Raw genomic sequence first — 21,797 nt, 5'->3', positions numbered from 1 at the left:
CCATGTGTTCCAGTTTCTGACTACCCACAATACCTGGGTACTGTGAAAAGGGTCAAGGAGTCTTGCACCTCCCCAGATGAAGAAGGTGACAGACGAGCAATTGGGTGAAAAAGTGGAAGGGCCAGTGAATCCTCTATTGCATCACCACAGGACAGTACCAGAGGTAATTAAACCTCAATGTCGGGGGTTTATCAATGTGTGTATATGCATGTGTGTCTGCATGCATGGTGATTTCTCCCCCACCATCCTAAGAGACAGAAGCAGCAGCAAGCAGCCATGGGACTCAAAGTACTGTTTCTCTTTTAAAGCAAGACAAAGCCTGGGCTATCACCTGGCTTCCCATGAGAAAAAAGAAGCTGATCCATTTAATTAACACCCCGCCAAGCCCCTGGAATCCTCCTTCTAGGGCCAGAGTATCAGCAGCCCTGATAGCATCTGAGTCTCTCTAACACGAACCTTTGGGCAATTCATTTTCTATATTTATAAATAAGTCAATAAAAAAAGATGCTCGACATAATTTCCCTGGAGGATGGAAGGGAGCAGAAGAAGCCTGGATGGGAGACTCCTATTATCTGCTGTTGTCTTCTTTCCAATGACAGATAATGGCAAGCCAGTGAGGAGGACTGGCAAGGGAGAGGATTAAGCGTGGGTGGAGCCGGGCTTTTAAAACATGCCATTATACACCTGACTCAAAGAGGAGGAAGCAGGGAGCAAAAGAGAAAGCCCTTGGACTCATGTCTGGCTGGCTAGCTGGCAGCCCTTTGGACTTACAGGAGTCACTGTGAATCGCTCTCTTCAGCTTCCCTACCAGCTCTTCAGAGAGCAGATTAATTGGTCTGATTCTTGTGGCTGGTCTTCAAGGTCTTAATTAAGAAAGGAACTGCCACCTTGTGAGTTCCCTGGGAATCAATAACCCCGAGGAAGTCTCTACCTGCCTCTCAGGGGATGGCAAGGCCAAGGCGACAGAGGCAGGGACTGAATCAATGGGACTAAAATGTTGGAACAGCAGGGAAACTCAGCAACTCAGGGACCACCAAGGGTGAATAATCATGCAGAGAGGCCTTGGGCAAAGAAGTTAGGCTTCAGGACTGAATCCGACCCTGGAGGTGGGGTGGGGAGAGCTTGAGATGCATCTGGGAACTGGGTTTAGCTTTCAAGATTCCGTTAACGAAGACTGAACAAAGCATTTCAGTTGTTTCTGATCCTAACACACCCTGGGAGTCATGGGGGATATTTTTAAGATGCAGGGATGCTCAGAGCTGGGGGTGTAGTTCAATGGCAGAACACTTGTCTAGGAAGTCATAGGTTCGATCCCCAGCACCAAGGCAGAGGGAGTTTGCACTCCAAGTCAACCAAATTAGAGTCGCCAAGGAATAAGAACCAAATGATGAAGTGGTCTAAAAGCTCCTATGGGTGCCTAGGGTTCAAGGATGGAATGGAACCTCAGGTGTGATCCACAGAGCAGCCACAGCACCCAGTAGATTGTTAGAAACACAGGACCTCAGTCAGCCTCTGCCTAGAGCTAGGTAAGGAATCGGCCAAGAAGACCAGCCCCCTCACACACATTAGTTTGAGACTTGTGACTGCAGATACCAGATTGTTCTGGCTGTTCTGACTTCAGAATTGAGGCAAATTGCTCTTGGCTGTGTGTATCTATACATTCCCCCAAGGTGGTTTCAACTAACTACAACTTTGGAGAGAAAATACTTGGGAAAAATTGCATCTATACCACAGACAGACTTTTCCCCCATCAGCATTCCCTGAGCAACACAGAAAACCAGCTTCTTACAATGCATTTACATTGTATTAGATATTGAAAGTAATCTCGAGATGGTTTAAAAATAAACAGGAAGATGCATTTCTATGCAAATGCATCATCGTTTTATACAAGGGACGTCAGCATCCTTGGATTTTGATGTTGTGTGGAGATTCTACACAAACAGAAAGGGACAATGGTACTTAACTTCTCACTCATTTGGTTGTGTGTGCATTTGTGTGCAAGGGCATGTGTGCATGTATGCACATCCCTGTGGGTGTCACCGTAGGTGTCATTCTTCACGTACTAAGCACATTCCTTTTCGAGACAGGGTCTCTCACTGGCCTGGAATTTGCCAAGTAGACTAGGCTACCTAACTTTCTGTCTCTGCCTCCCCAGAACTGGGATTCCAAGCATGAGCCACCATGCCCAGCTTTTAAACATGGGTTCTGGGTGCTGAAGCTCAGGTGCCCAAGTTTATACAGCAAGTGTTTTACCAATTATGCTGTCTTCCCAACTCTCACGTATTTATTTTCAAGACAAGTTCTCATTGCTCAGGCTTAGCTAAGACTCACTACATAACTCAGGCTTGGCCTGGCCAACCTTAGGCCTCCCCCTCCCAGGGGCTGGGATGACAGACAGGTGTCACTCTGCTAGGTTTGTTCTTGGCTTTCTCGAGACTCAGTCTTACCCCATGCAGAGGGGCTGTAGGGTGTCGATCAGAGAAGCCAAGCACACAGTAGGTTTTCGGGGGAGGCTGGCTTTTTTCCTTCTCAATGAAGATGAAATCAGACCCATCAAAGCAGCTCTTGAGTCTAAGACCCTGTCAAAGAGACTCCTGCCTTCACCCCCTGACTCTGTTCAGCTGCTCTTCCAGCTCAGAATACTGTTTTAGTATCTGTCTGCCCCACTGCTAGGTCCTTGTTCAGTCCACCTCCTGAACCAGGCATAAAACCAGACCAGGAAATTCGTATAAAGTAACAGTGGATGCCACAAAAGAATTCACTTATCTGGTGAACACAGAGGCTGGGAGGTCCCACACCTGGGGCTTTTGGGTCCCTGGCTCCTATTTCTCGGCTCTGGAGGCATTTCATCCACTAGGAAGGAGGAGGTTCCTTTCAGTGTCTGTGAGTTGAAAGCAACTAGCTCATCGCAGAATATTCCAATGGTCTACTAATTTACACACATAAAGCTAAGTGCTTTGTTGACCTAATTAGTCTGTGAGCCTCCAGGAAGATTAAAAACCAACCTTGATGTTGTTTCCAGACTTTCTTTGTAGCTTCTTTCTTTCTTACCATCTTCTGATTGGGGTAATAAGAGGGTCAGCACCCTTCTGTCGTCCAACCCTGGGGCAGGGGAGAGGGAGACTGGGCAGATGGCAGCCATGCCCTCTTAATTTGTGGGTCATTGGGAAGCTGCCCACAGACAGTGCCAGCCCTTTTAATGAGGTTTCTTTATTGGTGAGAACATGGGTGAGTAAGGGTCACCTTCAGCAGGAGTGGGTGCTAGGGGAGGGCACTAGGGCTCCCATGCCCATGTTTCTACTCTAATTTACTAGTGGGGAGGAAGAGAAGAGGAAAGCAGGGAGGAGATGGTGTGGAAGGGAGTGAAGGAGAGGGATAAGGTAAAAAACTAAACATCGAGTAAGAGGTCCTGGTTCTCACTGGGTCAACAGAGGTGAATCAGCTTCCTTGGAGCACCAGGACCTACTTTGCAGGGTGCCAGGCTCTCTCAGGGTTTTGCCAGAGGTCAGCCTTTTCCATTGATGGACATGGTCACTCAATTGCTAGACTTTTCAAATAGCTACTGTTTATTAAATCTACAAAACATTATTCCATTCAATTTCATTTGACTGGGTAGTGTTTTTCGAATTTTCTAGTGCTTGTACTTGCAGTTCTAGGGTGGCGCTTGGGGCCTTGCTTGTACCACACAAGGGGTTCTACCACTGAGCCACCCCCAAACCCTAAACTCTATGAGTTCTGACTTCCCACTTGCAATGATAAACAGAAGCCCAAAAATGTTAAACAATTCAGCCCCAAGAATAGTTCAGCAAAAATCATGACTGTTGGTGTCTGGCCTTGATCTGTGAAAGGTGTTTGTAGCCTGGCATCTTGGTCATTTGAGACAAATGTTTCACATCAACCTGGTACACCAGCGTTAGGACATTTGGGAACATGAAGTACTATTGAGAAGGGAGGGGTGTTTCAGGTGGTACTTGTGTATGTTAACTAGGCAGGGGAGCAAGAGATGGGGATCCCTCAAATCTGAGAAGCCTTTTTCTATGCCAACACAACATCTTGAACAGACCCTGGCTGGAAACACCTGGAGATTCAAGGCACATACCACCTGGGGCTCCTCTTGCTTCCTGAGAGGCTTTTGACCTAACAGAGGCCTCAGCTCTTACCCATCTGGGCTTTACCTTCAATGGCTGAGAACTGGCTTGGCCAGACGCTCTGACACATAGGGTTATTGTGTCCCTGTTTCTGGAGTCACTAATCACAAGCTGTTGTGCGAATCACAGGGAAGCCAGTGGGAAGCCATTCCCTTTGCACAGAGGGCAGTTTGTGCTCACATACACTTCTCCTAGCCTGGCCATGGTGTCTGGAGGCTGGGCAAGGTAGTCCCTCCTTCCGCTAGCCTCTGATCTCTCCTAACTCCAGCTTCTGCTCCTTCAACCTGAAGTGCTGATAAGCTGCCTCGAGGCTCCAGCCCTTAAAGTGGGGATACCTTTTCCTGACTGTCCCCAGATGGAAAGGAGCATAAGGTATAGCCAGTCTTTCTCCTTTCCTCCCTTGGGCCTCCATTTTCCAGGTGACAGAGAGGGAGAGATGCAGCAATGGACAGGATGTCCAGTAGAGGCACGTGTAGGCACGGGTATGTGATCAGACAGAACATTCAGGTGTTTTTCTCCTGCTGCTGTTTCTTCTTGCTTAGGGAGAAATGGGTCTTTGCCTATTGTTTGGCCACAGTGAAGGCAGCCCCAGCCAGCACACAGCCTGTCCTCCAGCCCAGGGGATGAGAGAGAATCTACCAAGTAGCAACCTCCACATTCTCCAGGTTAGATATGACGCCCAACTAGCCTAACCCATGAAATTCTTTCACTCCCCTATATAGCATATTTTAGGGTCTTTCCATGTAGTCTAGGCTAATCTGAAACTCAGGGCCCTTTGAGAGCTGATTTTTTTTTTAAACCTTACTTAATGCCACACAATGCCTTGGTAGTGGAGCTACCTTCTTGCTTGCCTGTTTTAAAACATAGTCTTGATATGCAGCCCCGGCTGATATCTAACTCCTGATCCTCCCGCCTTAACTTCTACAATGCTGGGACTGTACGTATATGCCACCATATGCAACAACAACAACAACAATAACAACAATAATAAATTGTAAGGTTTTTTTTCTATTGTTCTCTACTTCTCTCTTTTGTCTCTTCCTGTGTTTATTTAAGTTTTGTGATACCATAAATTGAACCCAAGGCGTCATGGACGCTAGGGAAATGCTTTGCCATTGAGCCACACCTCCAGCTTCTATGCAGTATATTCATTTCAAGCATTTCCTTACTATATGCCACCGCCGCTCTCGGCCCTGAGTGTTGCAACAAAAATATGACCCAGACACTCACTGCATGTAGAATTTATAATCTTCTATGAGAAGATATTAAACTAATAATGATACAATAATTACTAAATCAATTGAAGGAGGTGCTGTGTGGGTTGGCTCCTGGCCTGCCCTCCCCTTCTGGAAGAGGGCTTGATCAGAAGTGAGTCAGCTACGAACCCAGTGCAGGACCTTGAAAGTGAAATGTGGCCCCATGTCTCGTCTTACCCTCTGGCTCTTTGGACATCGTAGCAAGTGCATATGAAGATAGAAGGGAAAGATGATGCTATTCTGAGAAAACAAAGCAACAAGGACGTGAAACTTTGGGGAGCTAGTGGAACGGATGGGGAAGGCACGCTGCCAGCTCCATCTCTTCCATGTCTCTGAAGTTGGTCCCTTGACCTTCACTACCTTTCCCCTGGGTTGCTGTAGAAAGTTTTGCCTCCAGCTTTGCTTCCACCCACCTCCATGCTTCCTCCATCAAGGTCAGAGGAGAATAGTTCTGCCTACATCACTTGGTATCTTGATTTTTGCTGTTTGGATGTTTAGCAGCAATCCTTTCAGAAACAACCACCAAAAAACTATGGTCCAAAGTTTGCCTAATGTCCTTGGGAAGCAATATCACCACTGGTTTAGAGATGCTATGCCCTTGAGCTTGGCATTGCATGCTCCTCCTGATCTGATTCCAAGCTGCCTTTCAGTACACCCTTCCTCTGTCCTCCCCCTCCCATCTATCATGTAGTCCATGGCCAAGTCTTCCTGACAAGAGCCCAGCTTTTTTTCCTTGACATCAGCCCTGCTATTCTCCCTGCTTAGAATGTCTTTCCACTTTCTCTTACGCAAAAGTCCACCTATGCCACCATATTCCCACTCAAAGCCTCCTTCAAGGAGTTTCTCAGATCTCTGGATTTCATTGCCCCTTACTGTCAAATAAAGAAAAAAAGCCATCCCAAGATTTGCATTGTATCTATTGTGAAAAGTGGCTGATGCTTCTTCAAGGGAGGCAGATGGAAGGGAAGGGCAGAGATACATTGTGTCTTACTGGAATCCCACAGCCAGATGGAGCAGGAGCTGAGCCTAAAACCTGGGGCACAAAATCCCCAGGCTACTCCTCCAGGCAGCTTCTTATGATGAGGTACCTTCTCATCCCTTGGAAACGTCAGCTTCTTTTGTCACTGGGTTGCAAAACTTGTATCCACTTCAATATTATTCTCTGTGGAATCAGGGGCTAGGCAGGTGTTCCCTAAGGGGCCATTCCATGCTTCTCTGTGTTACAAAAGCCAATGCTTTTAGTTTTTTTGAGAAAGATAATCATTCAAATATAAAGTAGTCTCATTATGGCTCCCCATCCACCCCACTGTGAGGGTTGGAATACATACTGTTAAAATTGAAGCCCAAGCATGACTCCCCAGAAGGTTAACATAATGATTGGCCTCTCATCCTAGCTGCACGGTACATCATGCCTCAGATCACTCCCCAGCATCGTTCTTCAGATTCAAACAGGAACCAGAAGTGACAAATGATTCTTGTAATGTGCTCTCTGACACAAATCATTTCTGATTGCTCCAGACCCCGGACAACCTTGAGGATGCAGCATCAAGACGAACGGGAGAAGTCTTAGAAAATGAACAGCTTCGACTTCTTGCTGACGAGAGCCCTCTTGCTCACAAGGCAAGCGGCATGTGTGCTGATTGCCAAACAGATCTGTTTTTCAATGGGGGAAAATCTGTAGGTGATTGGACGGGTGTGTATCTCCTCTCAGAACAACCTGAGCAGGCTTCAGAGCATTTGAAGATGCTGGCAAGGCAACAGACGGTCCCATGTGGCAAGCTCACAGTTGAGACACCTCTACACAGGGCAGCTAACTCATTCTCCAATAAGCTCTCACTGTTATCTCTCTGTAACAAAGGAGAAGGTGGGGGAGGCTTGGAGAATTCCATTGGCTTTGCCCAAAGATCTAACATGTTAGTATGGTCTAGATCTAGAATGGAGGTCCCTTGGGTCCAAAGCCAGTGCTGAGAAGTAAAGGGCCTCTTCAAGGCATAAAGGTATTTCAAAGTGCTTTTAGAGATCAGACTTCATTCTCTGTGGATAGTAGACTAAAGCCTAGAGTTGAGAAATGGAACAAAATGTTGATAGAAAATAGCCTTGTCTGGAAAATGGCGAGTGTTGGGATAGGAATCAGAATACTACTCCTGTTTCAAATGTGTTAAGCATGGCAGACACCAAGTCAGCTGCTTTCAAAGCATCCTTCATCCTTCCCGTCTTCCTTCTCTTTCTTCGCCTTCCCTTCCTTTCCTTTCCTTTGGAGAATAGGAACATCATTAATATTACTATCACTCCCATTTTATGTGGAGGGAACTGAGACTCTCTGTAAACCACTTGCCCAAAGCATAGCCAGTGGCCTAGACAGAGACAGTGATGAATGGCTGTCCAGCAAGAATTGGCATTCCCATTTCAAGAGTGAATCTCTTGCTGGGAAACACAGACTGCTGATTTCAGATCTCTCCACACCAATGTGGCCATACTGATCAGTTCTTATCAACAGACAGGGTGGGACTCTGAAGCCAGTGCACCTTCCTGCCTCTCTCTTGACCTTCCTGGCAATAGGTATTAATCCCTGCCCTGACTTCAGCAGCCATGTGACGACAGAGCACGCATTAGCCTGGAGCCCTGCACAACCGTGTGGATCAGAGCGTGTGACGGTTGATCATGATTGTCATCTTGATGAGAGTTAGAATCACTCAGTGGACAGGCCTCTGGTTGTATCCGTGACGGCTTTCCCAAAGGTTTAACTTTAGAGGCAGACGCCATTCTGTGGCCTGCGGTCCTGGGAATGGAGAGTCAGGAGAAAGGGAACGAAGCGCAAGCAACCATCTCTCTGTTTCCTGTTGCGGACATAATGTGACACCCCGGCTGCTCTACCTACCCTGCCAGGATCAACTGTGAGCCCAAATGAGTTCTTCCTTTTTACGCTGCTTTTGTTGACTATTTTGTCACAGCCATAAGAAAAACGATCAAGGCAGAGTTGAACCTCTTTTCGAGACTCCTCACACATCATCCGTGACACTTTTGGACAGATGTCAACTCAAGTTAGATAAACTCACAACTCAGAACTTGCTTGTTACAGCAGCTATCATTTCCCTGACTAATAAAAAAGACAATGGCTTCTTTCAGATGTGCATGTTCTTGACTACTATGCCACGGAGTGGCTCTGGAATTATTTAGATTTGTGGAGATTTTAGAAATTTCTCTTCAGACTCACAAACACAGGCCAAAAAAAAAAAACAAAAAAAAACCCCAAATCAGAAAAAAAAATCCCAACCAAAAAGAACCAACTCCCCCTCAAACAAACAAAAAAGCAAACAACCCACCCCCCAAAACTCCCTTATTAAGCTTGGCGAGTGGCTTGGCCCAACATCCATAATTCTGAACTCTGTCTAGAGCTGGCTAACTTCTTCAGCCTTCCCTTCACAGTAAATGACATTAGCTTGTACTCGATGGTAGATGGGCTTGGCTGTCCTTCCAGATTTCATCTTTCCTTTGCCCCTCACATCCCAGTTTTCAACACCTTCTGAAGAGTGAGCCTTAAAACTAAATCTAGCAAGTGCTGGAACTGGCTCATACCAATCATTCACAGGCTTCAGCAAATTGTTGGGACTACCGCAAAGCAGTTGATTTCCTGGTGGGAGCCTGAGGCAGGCCGTGGAAGGGTATTTATACACCAGAAACCAGCACACTCTAACTAACAAGCCGGGGGCCATACATTCCCATATAGCTGGTGTGATAAACCTGACACTCCCTCTTAATAAATACATTCCCTATCCCGCCACTACCACCACTTCTGCTGCTGCCACCCACATCCCAGTCAAAGCCACAGACACCTGACCCTGCAATGTCAGTCATATAGCAATGGTGTTTATGTTAATTTCTGCTCTCTCCTAGTTAATGTCCCATAAAATAATCACTGTGGTTTTTAAAAAAATGTAAGACCATGTCATTCACCTACCCAACTTCCCCAGGGCTTCCCTTTGTCTGTAGTGTAAAAGGGAAACATCTTTCTGTAGTTCACATAATGTGAGACTCCCCTCCCTTCCTGACTCGGCTACTGTTATCACTTCACCCCCTCCTTTGCGTCTTCAGTAGCCGTCCCGTTTTCTGCTCTGTACAGCGGGCTTGTTCTGGCTTCAGGGCTTCCATGTTGTCAGATACCACCATTCAGGGTAGGCATCCCTTCCGCTTCATGTAGTTCTCTGTTTCACGCTGTCTCCATCTCTGCTAAGCTTTCCTCTCTCCACAGAGACCCTCCCCAAGCTATCTGACAGGACTACCAGCCCTGTCTCCTTCCAGAAGCTACATCACACATTTGTGACATCACTTGTTTGCAAGTGGAGTCTGCCGGTTTGGTTAGACTAAACCTACAGAGAGAAGACACATTTCTTGGCTTACCTTTCTCTCTGTATACAGACCAGGGCCTGACCCCAGCAGCAGATGCCCAACACACGTCTGACAAGTGGACAAACACTTCCTTATCTAATCCCCAGTCTGCTATTCCTCAAGGTAGCCAGATTGGGGCCGCGGGTACTAGGTCACAATATGGGCGGAATTTCCAGGGACTGGCAGCCCAGGCTGACAGTAGAGGGGCTGACTATGCCCAAGGATAGGAGAGGGAAAGAGGACAGAACACAAATATTCTAGACAGTTCTAGGGAGTTGCTGGGAAGACAAGTGAAAATCTGATTCAGATGGCTCTCCATTAATGGAGGGCCGAAGAAAGAGGGTCTGGGAGTTGAATAGGAGCAGACTAAGACTTGCCTGGGGCCCCTTTGTTAGACCATTGGAGAAAGGGAGAGAGTCGGTCCCTATCTACCTGGCCAGCCATGCGACTGTGGGTAAGTTACTTAACATCTCTGAACCTCCGCATTCTTTTTCTGGGATGGGGATTAATGATACCTCCTACGGCTGGTGTGAGCATCAAACGGAGAGATGGACCAGAGCTTCCAGCACAATGCACGCATGCAGTAAGTGTGGGATGAATGCTGCGCAGCTGCCAATTTCCATGCCCTTCCAGCCCGGCTGCCTGCAAATGATCACTTCTTTCATTGTTCTACATCTTTTGGTGGGATTTTCAGAATGAGAAACGGCAGGTATTGAATCTAAAGGATTGTTAGTGATAAAGATCACAGGTCTGCAGGCCTCACCGCATGGCCCAATGGGCAGAGCTGGGCTGGATAATGAGAGGAGGTCAGGAGGCATTCAAACCTCTCCACAGATATGGTCTTCAAAAGAAACTAAGGATTGCCCTCATTCGCCACGCTGTCCAATTTGGGATCCCCAATTAGCTAGTTACTCAGAACACTTGTTTTGGGAGGGGGAGGACTTACAGAAGGGAGGGGAAAAGCAAGATGGAGGGAGGTGGGTTGGCGTATCAAGGTCACGCAGCCTGTACTGGATCCGAACCCAGTTCCCGTGACCTGCTCTGTCTCCATTCATCTTCCATTTTGCCTCATGTCACGTGCAGCAGCCTCTTCCTAAAGGGGCCCTCTGCTGCTCCACAGAATGGCGTTCTCACGCCTTTGTCTATCTGTGCAGGAGTTGCCCAAGCGAGACCGTCGGGTAGAATCATACTCTGGGCCAGAATTGTTGTAGGAGGAAGATACGTGTTCCCTTAGAAGAGGGGTGGGCATGAGGGGGATACTTAAGAGGTGTGGGTAGATTTATGAACAGAATTGGGGAATTCATGTTTCATAATTAATAGTTAGTAGGAAAAGGAATGGCAAACTTTCTTTTGTGTGTGTATGTGTATGTATATGTATGTGTGTGTCTATGTATGTGTGTGTATGTATACATTATATGCACGTGTGTACGGAGATCAGAGGTCACTGTCAGATGTCTCCTCCATTGCTCTCCATTTTATTTCTGCAGATAGTTTTTTTGTTGAATCTGGAGCTCTTGGATTTGGCCAGCTCTGGATCCTCCTGTCTCCACCTCCCCAGTGCTGGCTTTGCAGGTATGCACTGCCATGCCCAGCTTCCTCTAGGTGTTCCAAACTCAGGCCCATAGGCTTGCACAGAGAGCACTGTACTGACTGAACCATCTTGCCACCCCAGAAATGACACTTTTTTAAAAAAAATCTATTAAGTACCTTTTGGCTTTCAAAGCATATCCAGACCATTTTCATCACTCACCGCCCCCCCTCCCCACAGCTACCAAGCAGGCTATGGGTGGACACAGAAGAGACTATTGTACTCTGCTTGTACATGAAGAGACTGAGATGTTCAGAGAGAGGGTAACTTCTGCTGCCTCCAAGGAGCCTTACAGGAGGATCTGAGAGGAGGTGACTCTTGGTCACTATCACACATATATATTTCAGTCACCTGGCAATTGGCAATGCAGTCTGCTATATCACCACCACCACCGAAAAAAAAAAAGAGTTAATTTCTAATGAGCAGATTCCTGCTGAGCCCCAGCAGGTGTCTTGCATTTTAATGGGCCCTACTTGCTCACTGCTTGCAAAAAGGTCAAGTTTGAAAGTGGACAGCCAGATGGAGAGTCCTTCTGGACTTCTCCTGGGGCCAGGCAAGGCAGCTCCTACCCATTAGCTCCCCATTCTCTTGCCTTAGCATGGCTCCAGTGCCTTCCATGATAGCAGCGCACTTCTCCTGAGCCCCATACAGGGCTCTCAGAGCTGACTTCCAAAGTGGAGACCCGTGAAGCTAAGATCAATAGCAAGACAGCTCCAAGAGAAAACTCTTTTCTGTTTACCAAAAGCTTTCAGATAGGATGAGATGGTAGCACATGCCCACAATCCCAGCACTGGGGCAATGGAGGCAGGAGGTTCAGCCTGACTAATAGAGACACTTCAAGTCTAGCCTGGGCTACGTAAGACTGTCCCAAAACAAATGAACAAGCAAGCAAGAAAAACACGGAGAATTTGAAGCAGCAGCACCATAAACATGTTACGGTGCCAGATTACCACATATGCCACATGTACAGTATAGACACAGAGGCTAAAATCCCAGCCCTGTGAAGTCTGCGGCTTCATAGCCTTCAAAGCATATTTACAATGGCCCTTGTATTCTCCCAGGAATCTGGCACAACCTGGGCTAGTAGATACGTCTTCTTGGTCTTTGTGGTGCCAAGGATCAGGCCTGCCTTGGATCTCATGGGCCAGCCAGGGAAACTGGTATGTTGCTGGGAACTGCAATACACAGCACGACACTCACGAAGTGCCACAAGGAGTAATAAGGGAAGGAACTTTCCTTGAGGTGATCACATGTAGCCTCAGGGGGAGCCAGCCCAGTGAAGGAGTGACCCGAGGCACAGACCGAGGACCAAAAGAGCTCAGCACCTAGAAAAATTTACAAAAATGCTGCATACCGATCGCTGCCTCTCACGGTTCTCAGTGCCCAGAGTCTCAGCATCTTTTCGGAGGACACAGTTCAATTAGAACAGTCGTGTTTAAGAATTGACAGTGGCTTAGACGCTGGAGGGGCTGGCGATAAGGGGAGAGGAGGTTAGCTGCTATGCCGGGACCTGTTTAGAGAAGGCTCTGAAGCCACGGGGAAGCCTTGATCTTTATTTAAGGGTTGGGGAGAATATCTTCATGACCCTCACCATGAAGTCCTCACAGTCTCCATTTCCCAAAGGCATATCTCTGGGGTGACGCTGCGGGGAGGTGGACTCCTACTGTACGGCACATCCTCCAAGGCCAGGAACCAAGTCTTGACCGCTCCTCTACATCTCCGGCACAGGACATGCTGAAGAAACGTTTATTACCGGATCATACCGAGTCCAGGGACTGCAGAGTCGCCTCTTCTTCCCTGCCATTGTTGCAGTGCACACGATCCCTTTTGCATGTTTTTATCCCCGGGAAGAAATATTGATTTCAGCTTTAAGCCTGAGTCCTTCATTGTGCTTTCTCCTCGACTCTTGTATTTTCTAATTCCTAATTTGCGAACTAGATCTGACTGTGGGGATTGTTACTTTTTCTTGGAGGGAGTAATTGGCAAGTAATTGTGCATCCTTCATGTGGCAGCAGTCATACTGGTTTTGCTATCTACAAGTTGACAAGTTCAATGCTTGAAATGAGGCCTGTGCAACCTCAACCTTGTTAGCACTTGTAAAGTTTAATGGTCGGCTCCTCGAATTTAAAATTTGTCCAAGGGAAGCTCTCTCCTTCCTTCTCTCTCATTTATCTTTTCCCCACACAAATTTGTTCTGAGACTTTCATATCCCTGTCCCCAATTTCTTTGTGTGTATCTGTGTGCCAATTGTGTACATATGGTACGTGCACACATGTGTGGAGGGGGAGATCAAAGCCAGATGTCTTTCTCCGTCACTTTCCACCTTCCTTTTTGAGACGGGCTCCCGCTAACCTTTGTGCCCAGTGGTTCAACTGGACAGACTGGCCAGTACGCTTGGGAACCAGCTATCTTCCCCTTCCCTCTGCCAGCTCCGAGGTTACAGATGCACACTGTCGAGCCCAGATTTTATGTGGGTACTGAGATCTGAACTCAGGTCCTCGCGAGCAATTTTGTCAACTGAGTCATCCCACCAGCCCCTGTCTCCAGTTCAGCGACTTCTGAAAGCAGAGGGAGTGGTTGGAGAGGCTGACCCTTTGACTGCCGTGACAGCGAGGGAGCAGACAGCTACATTGTTATCTCTTGCTGCAGACAAAGGCCAGGCACACAGAGCTGAGCACTCATTTTACCGACCTGTGTAAACAAACATAGGAGTTTGCCCAAGCCCAGGCAACAAGTCGCTCCTGGAAACTCAGGCCATTCTACAAGACTCAAGGTCATCCCCAGGAAGCTGAGGACAGTGCTGCCCTGACTTCCTCTGTCTCTAGGATGTGGAGAGTTTTGGCTTCCTGAGAAACATAATAGCAAGAGGTGAACAGCCCGGTCAGTGTGGCTCAGAACTTTTCTTCCAATGAATAAGCACTGCATGCAGACCCACAGCTCTCCTGCCATTCACCTGCTCCCAGGGACTCTAATGCAAGCTTGCCAACTCAAAGCAACCCTGAGTTCAGTGTATCTGCAATACCCCCTCTTCAGCTAACAGCCTCTATACCCCCTGACATCCCTCACTCAGGTCCCCAGGGTCTTCCTGCAATCTGCCGGGTGAGTAAGACTATCACCAGGACTTTGAAAGTTTGGATCCAGCCTCTGCTACTTATTGGCTATAATCTCGAATGGGCCCTTCATCCCTCTAAGCCTACTTTCTCATCTGCTTCCTGGGAATTACCAGCGCTTCTACCTCAGAGGACTCTTCATAAAGACTAAGTGAGACCAATTCATATAAAGCGCCTAACCATTCCCTGGGGTGCACTAAGCCCTCCATTTATTTTTGCCCTGTGTCTAGATTTAAAATTGAGTGGAAAGCAAATGTGGCCTCAAATCAATATCCCATCGACGTGTCAGGGGCGATACCCCGCCTTCTAGGCATCGCAGAGACCCTGCTCAAAGTAAGTTCCACCCAGCCTTCTCTGCCCTTCTGGAAAGCTTCTGCGAGATGGGTTATGTGAACAGCAGCGTAAAGACTGGCTGCACAGACTGCAAATGGCCCAGGCTGCATCTCCCGGGAGCCTTTTCAACACTGCTTTGATCAGAATGATGGTTTCAGCCACAAACGATTGATTGGCCTATACAATTCTGTCATCCCAACAACTGATTAGTTCCTCAGTAATGAAAGGCCTGCAGTCCCTGGAACCGTGCGGGTAACTGTAATTGGGTGTTTATTTCTTGTCCAGCTCTCCGAGTACTTAGCATACATTTTTGTACTTGGTTTTCTCAGCCGAGTCCTATTTCATGGACTTGTTATCCACTGAAGACAAGTACCACATGACACAGCTACTAGGAGGAAGGGTGGAGATTTTAACCCAGGCCTGTTCTAATCTTGCAGCTACATCTTTTTTAAAAAAATCAGTATTACCACGTACAATTTTTGTACGTGTGTGTGTGTCTGTGCATGTTTGTATGTGGAGGTGCCTGCACGTGTGTGTATGCGCATGTGCACATATGGAAGCCAGAGGCTGACTTCAGGCGTCCTCCTCAATTTCTCTGCACTGTATTTTTTGTGACATGCTCTCTTAGTTCTTACAGGGCTTCCTGATTTGACTAGACAGGCTGGTCAGAGGGCCGTGGGGATCTTCCTGTCTCCGATGAGGATGCAGGAACTGTTTTACAAGGCTCCTGGAACTTGAGCTAAGGTCCTCATACTTATGCGGCAAGGATTTACCTGGTAAGCCACCTCCCCAGCCCTCAGTTTATGCTATTTAACTGAATAACTCAATGAGTTTTGACAAATGTACATAGATGTGTAACCACCATGCCATCAAGCTACAGAACTTGTTGTTACTCGTGTCTCAGACCCTTCGGGTTGATCTTCTCTCAGCTGCTACCTCAGCCCTGGGAGCTTCTATTACCCTAGCTTCACCTCTTAGAGCACTGGCTCTCAACCTTCCCAATGCTGCGACCCTTTAACACAGTTCCTCATGTTGTGGGGATCCTCACCCGTAGAATTATTTCATTGCTACTTCATAACTGCAACTGTTATGAGTTGCAATGCAAATATCTGATATGTAGGGTTTCTGATATGCAACAGGGGTCTCAGCCCACAGGTTGAGAATCATTGTCTTAGTGAATGCCGTAAAGATGGAGTATCTTCATATTTAATTCACTTATCAGAATGCCCAAGGCTCATCTGTATTGTCACCTGCGTCATTTGTTAGTGCTTACCCATTGACAAATGGCTCCCTTTGTGACTGTACCACACTTGGTGTCCCCTCCCACAAGTTAATAGCACACATTGTAGTGTCTTCTGATTGTGGCCATTAGGAAGACAGTGCCACAAACACTTAACGTACACAGGTCTCCTCACAGGGATGCATTTCATCTCTCTCTCGGGTGAATACATATCCATGACTGAGAGCTTCCGAGTCTTGGGTTAGGCGGATGTTTAACATCATAAAGAACCCAACAAACCCATTTGCAAAACATTCCTCATCTTTTTGAATTCTTATCAACACTGCATGATTTTTGTTTTGTTTTGGTTACATTTAAAAATGTTAGGCCTGACATCTACCTTATTCTGTGCTGCTTTGAGAGAGGAGGGGGAGAACAATGAACACCGTGCACTGCTGAATCTGAGATGCCATCGATTTGAAGATGCACCACTTACTTTATATGCCATTAGGGAAGAAAAATGTCTGGCCAACAGTGACCCTCTGCCTTCCTATCACTTAGAATAAAAACATTCAATTCATGTTAAAATACCCTGCGCCTCAGTGCTGGATACTTACAAGATGAGATAACAGGAATGGTGAGGGTCTACCTAGCATCCGCCTTAGCATCCCCAGCATCCCTGTGTGTTCCCAGTATTTAGGGTACCTATTTGTTTTACACACCATCTCCAGCACCCTACTGAGGCAGCAGTGTGCATGTGCATGTGAGTATGCATTTGTGTGTGTGTGTGTGTGTGTGTGTGTGTGTGTGTGTGTGTAACTAGAGGACAGCCCCAGGTGGTCTTCAGGTACTCTCTGCCTTCTTTTGAGACATAGTCTCTCCTTGCTTCAGGCCATGTCCCATACAATGTGGCCTAGCAGTCTACCTGTCTTTACTTCTGCAGCACTGAGTTTGCAAGTATGAGCCACCACATCTCCTCTTTATTTTAAACCTGGGTCTAGTTGATCAAATCTAGGTCTCTGTGTTTGCACAGCAAGAAATTTACTGACAGAACTACCCCATCAGCGTGAGGCCCTGTTTTTATAAGTTCTGTTGCTGTCTCCAGGATTTTCTTTCAAGCAAATCTCAAAGCTGAGGCTCCCTTGGTTCTCCTCACTCACATTTACCTCTCTCTACTCAGCTGTACCATGCATGTCAGAAATTAAGGAGCTTCTGTTCAAATTCAGGAATGAGTGTTTTGTCAGTTGATGTTGGAAGCCTTATAGATAGCCCTGCTCAGTAGAGAAATCAGTCACACCCACTTCTGTGACTTTAAAATGTGTCATGTGTCCTCTTTTGCCTTTAGAAGGTGTTGGTTCTATATGTAAGAAATGCATATAACCCATATGAGGCAGGGACAACACAACACTGAGGCACCAGGTCCACGCATGTGCATAATGAGTTGAGAATCTTGTGGCCATGATCAAAAGAGATCATTACTTCTAGGGACAACCTGATAAGGGGCTGTTACAATGCGAAAGGATTGTAGCTTTTAGAATCAATGAACTGCAACACATTGCCCCCGAATGCTGGTTTCTACTGTGCTGTTTTCCTTTCTTTCTTTTTCTTTTCATGTCCCCAATTCACCTACAAGGCCCTTAAATGCATTCACTTGGTCTTGGACGCCTCCTCCTCCCATAGCCACCTCCAGTCCCAATGCTTCTTCCTTTCTTAAGCATTTCTATGGCTCTCCTTCAGTGTCCCATTCTCTCTCTCAGAAGCAATTGCAAATATCTTCCCAGTTATCTCTCGCCTTCTGGATATTTCTTCTTTAGTCAGGCCTAGTCATTACCCTCAGAGGAATCTTTCGACTCCACAAATCTGCGCCTGTCATTCTCCTTCCCAAACCTTCCTCCTGCATCCCCATTACCTGAAGAATAAAGTGCACATCCCTTCGCCTGGCATCCAATCTCTGTCTTCTGGGTCCTGTCTATCATCCCGCTGTCATTGTTCACCATTCCCCCTCCAGGAGCATCCAATTGCTTATGTTCTTGGGGGTTTTCCTAGTCTGGGAATTTGCTTGTGTGTCCAGAAGTCTTTGTCTTTGGTCCTGCTGTTAGTGCTCATTCTGGCTAGATAGATAGATAGATAGATAGATGAGGGTGCATCTGTGAGTGGAGTTTTCTCTTCTTTCCAAATACCTTGTAAAAGTTATGTGTATGTATACATATATAAACTTATACATACATAAACTATATATATATAAATATAATATGTACACAATTTTATATACACACACACACGGATACATATATCTATTCTACTTTTAAAAAAGGGTTTTATTTATTTATTTATTACAAAAATACAACACCAGAAGAGGTCATCAGATCTCATTATAGATGGTTGTGAGTCGCTTTGTGGTTGGTGGGAATTGAACTCGGGACCTCTGGAAGAGCAGTCAGTGCTCTTAACCCTCTGAACCATCGCTCCAGCCCCTATCTTACTTTTTCTTAATCACGACTCCCACTGTGGCATTTTCTCTGTGCTCACTGGGCACATTCCTTCCTCCTTCATGCTTTCCCAATGCCTGTGTGTACCGTTGACCAGGCTGCCTTTTGCTGTGACATGGAGACTGGAGGGTAACCCAAGCCTGTTTCTAAGTCTAGAGTGCTAACTATTCCACGATGGAACTAACCTAGGTCGGTTTTGGTAATTAACTTTAACTGTCAGACTCAGAACTCAAGAATCCTAAGGTAAACACTGGCTCAGTCACTCTCAGCTCAGTGGCATTGGGTACATAACGTAACACCTCGGATTTGTGTTTCTTTAAAAGAAATTGTAATTAAAAAAATATTCCACTACCCCATCTTCTCCAAGATCCATCTCTCCTTCCATACACAACAAATGTTGTGTCCTTTTCTTCCCCCTCAAGACCAATTGGTGCTGCCCAGATATTCTTGGATAATGCAGCTTCTCACTGGAGCATTGTGGACTTATGAGGGGTTACGCTCCTGGAGAAAACCGTTCCTTTCTCTCCCATCAGGTAACATTTGCCAGTGGCTCCATGGATGGGGTCGGAGTTCATGCCCAGCTCCCATCTCCGTGTAGGGTGTGGTCTGGCTCAGGCTGCACAGCCTTGCAGACACTGTCCCAACTGTGATTTCTTGTGTGCAGCTGTTCTGCTGTGTCCAGCAGACACTGTCTGCTTATGGGCTCCCCCCTCACTGTGGCTTTACACCCTTTGTGCTGCCTCATCTGCAATGGTCCCAGAACCTTGGAAAGAGGGGTGATTTGTGTTTTTTGAATGTCCCCTAACCAAGGTAAGTTCCAGGTACCTGGTAGAATGCCTTCCTAAAGAGAAGGATCCCGAGGAAGTCAACTATTCACTTTTCCCAGTTCCCCACACTGTGTGTGTTGTTCAGCACACGACTCCTTCTTGGCTATTATGGAAGCTGACCATGGACAAGTGACTTGCTCTCAATATGGCAATGTTGGATATAGAAGAGGTGGGTGCCTCACTAGGGCTAGGTTTCTTCATCTGCAAACGCCTCTCCAAGCATTCTTTTCTTTACCGACTGGATGCAGATAGCAACAGGGCCCTTGGCTAAGGGGTTCTCCTGAGCAAGAAGAGTTTAAGTCAAGAAATCTTGTTTTAAGCACATTTGTTGGGCTCTATTCACAGTGTTTCCAACCCTGTGGTCCTAGAGAGGGCCTGAAGCATGTATGTTTCTAACCAAGTTCCAGGATGACTTCAGCTCTGCTGGTAGGGGAATCACCCTTTAGGAAGGAAATGCTGTCCTAAGGGATGGCAGAGCTTCAACATGAAAGCAACCTTAATGACCATGGATAGAGGGCAGAGTAGCCCTGCCAATCAAATACACTCACATGACCCTATTAAATAACAAAGACATAAAGTCTATTGTGCTTGAGAATCAATATATTTTATGAGTCTCTGTGTATTATAGCAAGTCAATCAGCATCCTCATGGGGCTGGGGCTTCTGCTTAAAACTGTGTTTTCCTCTGATCTAGACCTGGCTTCGGAATCCCTCATGCGCTTCCAGTAGGTAATCGTTGGACCACACTACTCACAGATAAAGCATCCTCATCACCTCTGATCTCCATACTTTCTTCTTCCCTACCTAGAGATGCATTCCATCCTGCAGTAACTTGGAGCTGCCTCCACCCACTGCATGCGGTAGTGCAGCCTGTGGCCTCCTCCTGGCTGAGGCAGCTCATCCCCTCTGATTTGTCATTCTTGGTTGCCGCTGTGGACAACTTCTGTCCATGCTTTGCCTGTCTGAGAATCCTGGGTTCCTTGTGTGAGGGTATGGGATGCTGGTATTGGTATGGGTATGGTATTGTCTCAAATCCATAGTCTTCAACTGTGCCCTCTCCTCCCTACAGGCCTAACACCAAAGCCATAGCATTGGGGCATGCAGAAGACGTTAGGACGAGTTTCAAAGTGTCACCAACAGCTGAAAAGGGTCACGTATGTCTCTGGGCTGTATCATCAATCACAGGCAGGAATAGGACACAGGTCAATTACTCCCAGCAAAGTTCCCGAGGCTTTATCTTGTCAAAATGTTATATCTCAGACATAACAGGGCCAATTGTGTGATAATTATATGTAAGAGATGTCCGGGAAACATCGGGGGATCACTGGTTCAATAAGCATCTGAAAGCTCAAAGCAGGATCCATGCCATTAACTCAAATTACATGAGCAATAAGTCCGCCATGGCTGTCCCGCTCTCAGTCACATCAAGGAAAAGAGGCCCTTTCGTTGGATTATTAAGAGGATTTAATTAGCATGGAATATTTTACAGGCAGACAACCTATGACAGAATAATTAAAATATAGTTTGTTGAAATGTATATTAATTGGCTACTAATTATCATGTTTCTTTTTCCTTTAAGGGCTAAAGATGTGCTCAGGGGAATGTTGTTCTACACCAAAGCATATCTCTGAGTGTTCGGTGAGGTATTTAATTAGAAATGAGGATTGAACTCTTCATTTTGCAAGTCTAGAAAGCTGGTCTGGAAGCCAGAAGGAACAAGCAAGGGAAGTGGCTCTATACAGGGCATGCAGTAAAGGGAGAGGGTGGTGGAAGGGACTGCAGTGGGCGTGCAGTGAAAGGGAGAGGGCGGTGGGAGGGACTGCAGTGGGCGTGCAGTGAAAGGGAGAGGGCAGTGAAAGGGAGAGGATGGTGGGAGGGACTGCAGTGGGCGTGCAGTGAAAGGGAGAGGATGGTAGGAGGGACTGCAGTGGGTGTGCAGTGAAAGGGGAGGGCAGTGATGAAACTGCAGTGTGCGTGCAGTGAAAGGGGAGGGCAGTGATGGGACTGCAGTGGGCATGCAGTGAAAGGGAAAGGGTGGTGGGAGGGACTGCACTGGGTGTGCAGTGAAAGGGAGAGGGCAGTGGGTGGGACTGCACTGGGTGTGCAGTGAAAGGGAGAGGGCAGTGGGTGGGACTGGCAGATTGAAGGCTGCCAGTATGTGGGAGACAGAGAGTGGGGCCGGGAATCTATACGCTGTGATGCTCAATCCTCTGTTGCTTTGCTCTTAATGTACCCCATCTCTTCCATGTAAAGCTTTTCATGGCTGCCCTTGTCATTCCCTAAATGCCACATCTTCACTATTGGGATAGTCGTGATCTGTGCCTTGGATTAGCTTTCGGAGGTTTACTTCCTCACTCATTCTGTTTCCTTCATGCTCAGGGCCCTTTTGCAGTACAAACCGAGAGTGAAGCCACCTCAGTATCTCTGCATGTGCTATCTCTT

The 21,797-nt window shown here is 46.9% G+C and overlaps 1 protein-coding gene and 2 long non-coding RNA genes across 3 annotated transcripts in view; 1 reads left to right on the top strand and 2 right to left on the bottom strand.

Moving 5' to 3' along the window:
• Asic2 (acid sensing ion channel subunit 2) overlaps positions 1-21,797 on the bottom strand; it is a 1,092,647-nt gene that overhangs the window by 509,757 nt on the left and 561,093 nt on the right. The window lies entirely within an intron of this gene.
• Positions 6,304-9,863, bottom strand: LOC146893199 (uncharacterized). Its single transcript, XR_015003718.2, has 2 exons — positions 9,363-9,863; positions 6,304-7,251 (listed from the first exon to the last, which is right to left on the bottom strand). It is a non-coding gene; the product is annotated as an uncharacterized LOC146893199 (long non-coding RNA).
• LOC146893200 (uncharacterized) lies at positions 9,753-21,181 on the top strand. Its single transcript, XR_015003716.2, has 4 exons — positions 9,753-10,244; positions 15,450-15,597; positions 20,425-20,557; positions 20,935-21,181. It is a non-coding gene; the product is annotated as an uncharacterized LOC146893200 (long non-coding RNA).

Source organism: Myodes glareolus, chromosome 9 (assembly GCF_982192425.1).
Source record: "Myodes glareolus chromosome 9, mMyoGla1.1, whole genome shotgun sequence".
Taxonomy (NCBI): domain Eukaryota; kingdom Metazoa; phylum Chordata; class Mammalia; order Rodentia; family Cricetidae; genus Myodes; species Myodes glareolus.
This window is presented reverse-complemented; position numbering and strand designations above follow the sequence as displayed.